Source organism: Strix uralensis, chromosome Z, assembly GCF_047716275.1.
Source record: "Strix uralensis isolate ZFMK-TIS-50842 chromosome Z, bStrUra1, whole genome shotgun sequence".
Classification (NCBI taxonomy): Eukaryota; Metazoa; Chordata; class Aves; order Strigiformes; family Strigidae; genus Strix; species Strix uralensis.
In genome coordinates, this window is record NC_134012.1 from 61,860,083 (window position 1) to 61,869,074 (window position 8,992).

Here is an 8,992-nt window from a genome sequence, read left to right on the forward strand (position 1 = left end):
ACAACTTATACAAGTCTCCTAAAAACATCTACAGTTATCTGACATCAAAACCACAGTAAGACCATGCTTGGATAAAAACATGGTTCAAGTTGTACACCAAGGAGAAATAAATGGCAGACCAAGAAGATGAAGCTGTCTCCCTGCTGCAGAAGTACTGTCAATGCTGATGGGAGAAACTTCTAACACAGAGTGCCCTATGCAGCATTCCATCTTGCTGCCCCTGGAGCAGGAAAGACTCTTCCCAGTACCATTCTTCTGTATTACGAAGTGAGCAGATGCAGCGATATAGGGGCAGAGAAGCTCTACGTTAGATCCTCTCATACTTGATGCATGAGCATAAACCTCATCACACAGCGAAGATCAGATTACGTGCGTGCCTCAACCATGGAAGATTACAATGTAAGCAAGAAAAAACTCCAAAGCTTCGTGTTGCAATATACACTGACCCATTTCCAAAGAGCATCAAGAATATCCAGGCAACAATCTCCTACCATGCAATGACCTTTCTAGGTAAAAATAATTAGACCGTTCCCTTCAAACCTCAGCTGTTACACAAGGCTTCTGTTTTACAGCTCACAGATTAAAAAAAAATCTCTGCTAATTTTGAAAAATACAATTTAACTAACAGTGTTGTTTCTGAAAAGGACTTCCAACCAAATGTATGGCCTATTCATTCCACATGTCCTAAAACTTCCTATTCATGACCACCACATGATACGTCTTGGCCAAAAAAAAAAAAAAAAAAAAAAGAAAAGAAAATTTTTAAAGAAAACAGTAAATCTGCCAATTTTACATTTTTATCTTAAGATAAACTCATCTCAGTTTTTCCCTAGTAAGTTAGATGTTGCACTGCAAAAGAGAAGTAAAAATCCTTAACTGATATGATTATCGCTTACTAGAGGAAGGTATACAAAATAACATTCTAAATATATAAAAGTACACATAGACAAACTTAACATTAACATACAAATAGAGCTGTATTTGAATCACAGATATGGGTAGTCTGTTTAGCACCCCAATGTGGTGTTCATTCCAGTGGCGAACTACAGCCTTTTTTTCTAACAGAGTATTTCTCCACTTCCACAAGTATATTCTAAAAGAATAAACCAAAACATAGTCCTCACTAAGTGTTAACAGATATTCCCACAAACAGATTTCCTGTCCCCATTCCACGTTTTAGCAGTTCAAGAATCCAGCCCTGTTGTTTCCCATATGTACTTAGACCATAAAGGTTAGCATTCCAGTAACTGTCAGCAACTCAATATATCAGCAATGTAAAAGGGGCTCAAAGTTTTAACAGCCATGTTCCAAATACCAATAAAAACATACACAACTCCTGTATAAATACAGCATTTCACCAGGTTTTCTTCTGTGTTGCTATAGCTATCAGAAGAACAAATATACATGGCCTCTACTGCACTCTAATGGAAACCAATGGGAAAAAAAAAAAAAAAGAGTAAAAATGCTTATCATCTATTATCTCAAGAAAAAAACCAAACACATCATACATTAAATAGCTATAAAACATTTCGAAATCATGACCCACTCAGGAAAATAACTTTAGGAAATGTCATTATAACAAAACAACTACAAAACACTGTGACAATTTTATTGTGGAATTTCACAACCAGGTAACTGTACAAGAAGTGTAAGTCGTGCTCATCTGTTACATGATTCTGTACATATATATATACATAACAATAAGAAAACAACCCACTTCCCTGAACCTTCCCCCCATATTGTTCTTCTAAAGTTTCAGTTCTTACCTGTGTAGGCATATTCAAACTGTGTCCATTACCAGCTTCCTCCAATTCAAATTAAGTAGTTAAAACCCATATGATTTTTAATATCGATTCTTCAGGTAGTCTCAGTGAGATGACAAAAAGCTTTCAACATCTTCCTGCTAGAGCCACTATACCTAACATTTTCATTAACAGTACATTTAACAGCAAAAATGCCTCACTCCTGCTAAGGCATTTTATCCGCTTTAAAATCCAATCCTGCAACATGATTTATGATGTAACAAACCACCAAAGACAGCCAGTTTGTGGGTGGCTGGTGGAGCAGAAAGTATGGGGAGGCGGCGAGGGGGAAGCAATGGGAGACAGGAAGAAGAATCAGCGGAGTCTGAACTCTGAGAGAGCTGACAGCAGTGACTGTGATCCTGAGCGCTCTGTGTGGATGTGTAACACCTTTCTACAGGTGATTCAAAGAAACTTTGTAATACTTCAGATATAAATGTGACACTCTAGAACTACTAACAAGGCCCATGCTCAAGAATAACATTTCCTCAGGTCTGACAGATGACCAGGAAGAGAAAGGAGACAGGACAGGCAAAAAGCAGGAAAAAGTGAAAGGATGTCAAGACACAGAAGCTGCTGAAGACAACACGGTGAGCAAACCATACATAACTTGCTTATTGCTGTACCTTACACAGCAAATATCCTCTCCAATTTACTTAAATATTCAATGTCTACTGTGTCATATAGTCAGTAATACAAAACATTAATATTTACACAGTCGTTGTTCTGTTCTACCACACATCCTGGGTGGTGAGTAGCAGCTGTCAGTCCATTACTGAGATGGACTAAATCTAGAAAAAGATGTAGAGCAGCTCTATCCCACTATCCCTCAACCACAAAGAATATTACAGTTTTAGCCTGATAATACTCTGTGTACAACAACAAAAAAAAACAAAACTCAAACCAAACCAAATGAAACAATAATTACAGAAAATATAAAGGTTTCCAATAGTTACTTGAATTTACAAGGTCTGGTGGTATAACAGGTTGGTTAAGAAACATGAAACTGAGAAAAGCCTTTAGCTCTCCTCATCAAATACAAACTTCAACAACAGCCTTAAGAAGTTTATCACCATGTTCTGAAACCCAGCTCTGCTCAATAACACAAGGCAAGGAATTGTGCTGATGTACAAAAGAAAAGGAAATAAATAGGCTAGAAAAGGTGGCAAAAGATGTAACTACAGATACTAAGTCACCTGCTATGATCTTGCATTAAACTAAAATCAATCTTTAGATTTCACAATATGCTAACATCTTCCCCTATCATAAGTAACCTACTCATCAATACAGGCTTTTCCAAAGTTTCCCTTTCATTCTGTAAGTATTTTCACAGGAAATCAGATGCAAGATTTAGTCTGCTCTTCTCCCCCCACCTCCCAAATCAAGATAAGTAATCTGCAAAGTATCATAAGGCAGCAGGGCATACCACTGCACGTTCCCCTCTCCACTGGCAGCCAGTGTGGCATGGGCAAAAAGGGGTAGGCACCCACACAGGGATTCAGTAATATAAAACCAATCCTTCTCTCTCCTTCTACTCCATTCAAAAGCAGCTGACTTCATCTGCTCCAACCAGGAGGCTGCAACCCATTCACTCTCCTCCCAGATTCTCCCAGGATTCCACCACAACTTGTTCCACTGAACTCCAGCACAGGGATAGCCACGCCTTTACTACCTTCCTCTCCCCACACCAAGAACCCTGAACCTTTTTGTCCTGTCTAGACTCCCAGTCTGATGTGTTACCACTACTAGCTCTACCTGCTAATCCCAATCTCCTCCGTTACAGGCAATGGGGTAGGGCAGTCTCCAAAATCTGTCAGGAAGCGATGACATGACAAGAACCTCACAAAAGAGAAAATGAAGAGTGGCCTATATTTGATTTTAGCCAGTCACTTGGTTATGACTATAAGCAAAGCACAGCTCTCAGACTGTCAGATGAAGAGCCATAATCTATGCCAAATGACAATTGTGAACATGCTAAATTCTGTTTGCAGAAACACTGCAAATATTTTGTGGTCCAAAAGAATTACTAAGTACTACTTTATGCATTACTCTACTAGAAAAATTATAGCAGCTCCCATTCCAAAGCAGACTATTCACCTTTCAGTTTCACTCCTCTGAGACCTGAAGAAGCATTCTGAAGAATGAAGTGGAGGGGGGAGTCTTCCTTGCCAGGTTAAGTGCTTTTAGTATTGGGTTTATGTGGCAAGGCTTTGGTACTGGGGAGGGCTGCAGGGGTGGCTTCTATGAGAAGACACCAGAAGCTGTCCCCATGTTGTACAGAGTCAGTTCCAGCCAACTCAAAGATGGACCTTCTGCTGCCCAAAGCTGAGTGCACCAGTGATGATTGTGGTGCCTCTGCAATAACATATTTAAGAAAGGCTAGAAAACACTGCCTAGCAGCTGAGAGAGAGGAGTGAGAAAATGTTAAACAGCCCTGCAGACACCAAGGTCAGTGAAGAAGGAGGGGGAGGAAGTGCTCCAGGCACCAGAGATTCCCCTGCAGCCCATGGAGATCATGGTAAAGCAGGTTGTGCCCCTGCAGCCCTTGGAGGTCCACAGCAGAACAGACAGCCACCCTGAAACCCATGGAGGACCCCACGCCAGAGCAGGTAGATGATGCTGCAGCCCAAAGAGAGGCCATGCTGGAGCTCCTGGCAGAAGCTGCGGCTTGTGGGGAGGACCCCATCCAACAGCAGGTTTTCTGGCAGGACTTGTGACCCCGCAGGGGACCCATGCTGGAGCGTCTGTTCCTGAAGGGCTGCAGCCCGTGGAAAGGACCCACGCTGGAGCAGTTCACGAATAATTGCTTGTAGTGGTATCATGCAAGATTCCCATTCTTGTAACCCAGGTAGTGGAGAGGGAGGTGCTGATCTCTTCTTCCTGGGATCCAGTGATAAAACATGTGACAATGGTTCAAAGCTGTACCAGGGGAGCTTGACCTGGCATTAGGAAGCATTTCTTTACCAAGAGGGCAGTCAAACACTGGATCAGGCTTCCTAGAGAGGTGGTCAATGCCCCAAGCCTGTCAGTGTTTAAGGGGCATTTGGACAACGCCCTTAACATGCTTTAACTTTTGGTCAGCCCTGAATTGGTCAGGCAGTTGGATGAGATGGTCATTGTAGGTCCCTTCCAACTGAAATATGCTATTCTAAGAACTGCAGCCCATGGAAAGGACCCACACTGGAGCAGTTCATGAAGGACTCTTTCCTGTGGGAGGGACCCCATGCTGGAGCAGCAGAAGTGTATGAGGAAGAAGAAGCAGAAGAGAAAAAGCACGATGAACTAACCACAGTCCCCATTCTCCTGTGCTGCTTGGGGGGATGAGGTAGAAGAGTTGGGAGTGAAGTTGAGCCTGAGAAGAAAGGAGGGGTGGGGGAAGAGTGTTTGTAATTTTTTTCTTATTTCTCATTATCCCACTCTGTTTAACTGGCAATAAATTAATTTCCCCAAATTGAGTTTGTTTTGCTCATGACAGTAGTTGGTGAGTGAACTCCTTGTCCTTATCTTGACAGATGAGCTTGCTGTCATATTTTCTCCCACTGCCCTGCTGATGGGAGTGATAGAGTGGCTTGGCAGGCACCTGGTGGCCAGCCAAGGTCAACCCACCACAGTGCTTCAAATGTGTTTCCTGGACAAAAAACTATTGCACTGTTACCTGCACTACATCTTCATCAGTAAAGTATATGCACAGGTGCTTTTACCCAGACTTTTTCCAGCTTGGTGGTTAGGACATTTTTCTGACAAACTTGAAACCACTGAGCCAGGAGGGAACAAAACCATTATTTGCTCTGTACCATTCAAGCGTTCTAACCACTATGCTACCATAATCCAATTTCGCTTTCCCCTTATGCCACTAGTTTTCTCTAAAGGTGGCAACTGGGTTTCTTCTTACAGGAGAGAGCTCGCTGCTCTGGATTCCAAGCAAAAGGCAGATACTTAATGTGCAAAATCTTATCAGTGAGACATCTACACTCTCAAGCAGCAGGAATCCAGAAATACCCACCTTACTGGCATTTCCTACTGGAAACAACTCTCATCAGTGTTACCTACTGGGGCACATAAATTTCTTGAAATACTATATAGCTAGGCTAGCCAGCTAACTGCAGCTGCCTAAATCTTCTCTCAGGGACCTGACTTATTTTCCAAGAACTGTGCCACCTAAATGTTTGTGCCTAAAGTAGGATTTCAATCTGACCATCCATATTACAGTAGCTTAGCCCAGGGGACTAAAAATTTAAGAGCTCTACCATGCCATGAGAACCAGGATTCTAGTAAGAAGCCAGCTTTGCAGCAAAGAAAAACATGCTTTTTAGGTTGTTGATGAATGAGATTTCTAGTTTTAAAACACAACTGTTATGCTTTTATTTTCTAGTAATTATACAGTTAGGTAAGCAAAATATTTCCAGTCATTTAGAATTACCAAACTTAAAGTGAAGTAATTTTCAATGCATCTTTCCCTTATCAAATTATTTGCTTGCAGAACTTATTTTCCCCCAATATCTCACCAGCAGAAATGTGACTTTTCAGCACATGTAATGACATTTGCTAAAACTCGAGTTTTAGCCCCAAACACTGCACTATCACAGGGCATCTTTCAACTCTTTAGCAGTCATAGAGTATAAACTGCAAAATGAACCATTACCATCTGTTGGGGATGGCAGCTGGTCTGCCGACAACCTGATTGAAGAAGAGTTTGACGTTGACAAGATTCCGGTGTACCCTTGAGATAAGGAAGCTATGCTTAAAGCAAATAACTTTCAAGGAGCTGCTGACTACATAGCAGGATGAAACAAGCAGGGAGGAAACTGATAAAGGTTATCCAATGAGAATGTTAAAAACAACTTTTTGACCAATTATATTGTAACACTCTGGCACCTGAAATATATAAAAATGCATGTAGTAATAAAAAAGCTAGCTGCTTGTTCACCCATGTGAATGTGTGTCGTTTTGTCCGTCTCTACAGAGACAACCATCCTTCAAGAAAAGTGTCAGAACAACCATAAAAGTCCAGAAATACCTGCCTGGTAAATATCACTGTCTTCCCTAAACTAGCAAACCGACTACTACAAACTGACATCTGGCATGTGTTACAAGTGTCTCCCACACAGCCACAGAACAGATAACCTTCACATTCATTAACCTCCAAGTTCCTTTCTAAATTAAACCTTGTCGAACACATCACATGAAGACATTTATTTTTGTGGTAAGCTTGAATGTTTCAAGAAAGGCTAGCTTACGAACGTTTAGAGATCCCAAAGATGTCAAAACAGCTTCACCATATTCTCACAAAGAATTTGTTACTTCAACTTTGTAGAGGTGAAAAAGTTTTCGCAAAGATGAGAAAGTTTTTGCAAAAAATTCTGTACCAAAGTTCATTAGGCTCAGCCTATGGAGGCCTGGTGTGTTTTAACCACAAATGCCAGAAGGATGAAACTCTCTTCCACAGAAAGAATCAGCCAACCAACCAGTATAAAAATTTGTATTTCTTACATACCGAACCACAGAAGAGGTATATTACATCAGTCAAATCCTTATGCCAAAACCAGTTCTACGTAGCAAGAATAGTTTTGTTATTGGTTGAATCAAAACTTGTTCACCAAAACAAAGGAAGATTCTATGGGAATTTTGATACCCCAGGCAAAAAAAAGTTTGGCTCGCTACTAGAAAAAAAAAAATGATGCAGAAAAGATGGAAACAGAGCAGCATAAATAGATGATTGGAAACAACACTTGGAAAGAAAGATGCAACATAATGCAGAACTACCTTAAAACTCAAAGAGTAGCTTTTCAGCTTAGGGCACGAGGTAGAACTGGTTTGGATGAGAAAGGAAACCACTTCTTCCACTGGGGCTGTGATATTGATCTCCCTGTCTTCCTGCTTGTGTGAGGTGAGTGGCTAACTACAAAATCAACTACTACAGGGGAACAATAAAAGAGTCAAAAACCCAGCATATTCAAAGCTTACCAATACTCAGTAAAGTCCCCAGGTTCAAGAAAACACCACTAGAACAAAGAGAAATGTTACACAGGCCACTCTATACAATCTCTTCCATCTCAGGTCCCAGCAGGTTGTTTTCTGGTTACTAGGTGTAACTGATTCTCAGCTCTAGGACTGCTGGCTACTTTTCTTTCCTAGCTTAATTACAATGTAGATAGCAATCTCTCTTGCCCAGCTAATTTTACACTGAATTTATCATCAGTTTTTGGGATGTTAACAGAGTGCCCAAAATCCAGTAGTTTAAGAGATGTCATGTCCTGCCAGTTAGGAACACTGCCTTTCACCCCATGTACTTCTTTGTACCAAAAAGCATCACCTGCCTTTCTGACAGCACACCACACTGCAAACTCACATCACTGCTATTTCAGTAAAACTGTTTCCGATAACAGAATAAACCACAAAATGATGCAAAAAGCTAGATGTGCTTATTGGCCATGCTCACCATGTTTTACGGATGACTGCATCTTACTGAACAGCACGTTTTAGGTCCGCGGAAAGACAAAGAGAACTAAAAGGGTTTTGCCCATCCTGACACCGGGTAGCGGGGACGGATCCGGCGAAGCGCTCCCACCACAGCAGTAAGCTGCCCGCTGACCCGACTCCGTTTGTCACGGGATCTGTCGCTCGCTGCGGAGCCAGCCAGCCTGTGGCGGCCACCCCTCCACCGTGGCCAAGCCCGCCACGCCGAGCCGCCAACACCGCCCGGGGGAGCCCAGGCTACAGTCCGCGGCGCGCCTGGCCCCGGGCGCCGCCCCTCCACCCGCTACCAGGGGAGCTGCCGTACCAGGGCAGGAATGGGCGGGCGCCAGCTCCTCGTGCGGAGGCAGGGTACGGAAGCGCCGCATGCGCGGGATAGCGGCAACCGCCGCCGGTCCCCAGGTCGCAGCCCGAGGCGGCGACCCGCCCCACCGCAATCCACCGCCCCCCGCCTAAAATGAGGGCGCCGCCGGCGGGGTCGATCCAGCCCGCACCCTCCACATCCCCCGGGCCATCCAGGGGACGACTGAGGGGAAGGAAGGGGGCCCGAGCGGCACCGGGGAGAAACTGCCTCACCTGCGCGTGGCGCCACCACACGTGGCGCCGCCTGCGCCCCCGCGTCCCATTGAGGAGGCGCCGCCGCCGTCTGCCACCGCGCGGACCGCCCCGCCCCCTCCGCGGCGGCCGGCCCGCCCCCACCCTCCCGCCACTTCCGG

At 43.7% G+C, this 8,992-nt stretch overlaps 1 protein-coding gene across 20 annotated transcripts in view; it reads right to left on the reverse strand.

Annotated features, from left to right (window-relative positions):
• PPIP5K2 (diphosphoinositol pentakisphosphate kinase 2) overlaps window positions 1-8,920 on the reverse strand; it is a 52,154-nt gene extending 43,234 nt beyond the window's left edge. For 19 of the 20 annotated variants that reach the window (XR_012627061.1, XR_012627060.1, XM_074855922.1 and 16 more), the window contains exon 1: window positions 8,853-8,920. The gene's annotated coding sequence lies outside the window, so the exon portion shown is untranslated. Of the gene's footprint in view, window positions 1-8,241; window positions 8,484-8,852 lie in introns of those variants that run through there. The other variant, XM_074855905.1, reaches the window with a different exon arrangement.
• Window positions 8,921-8,992: the final 72 nt, after the last annotated feature.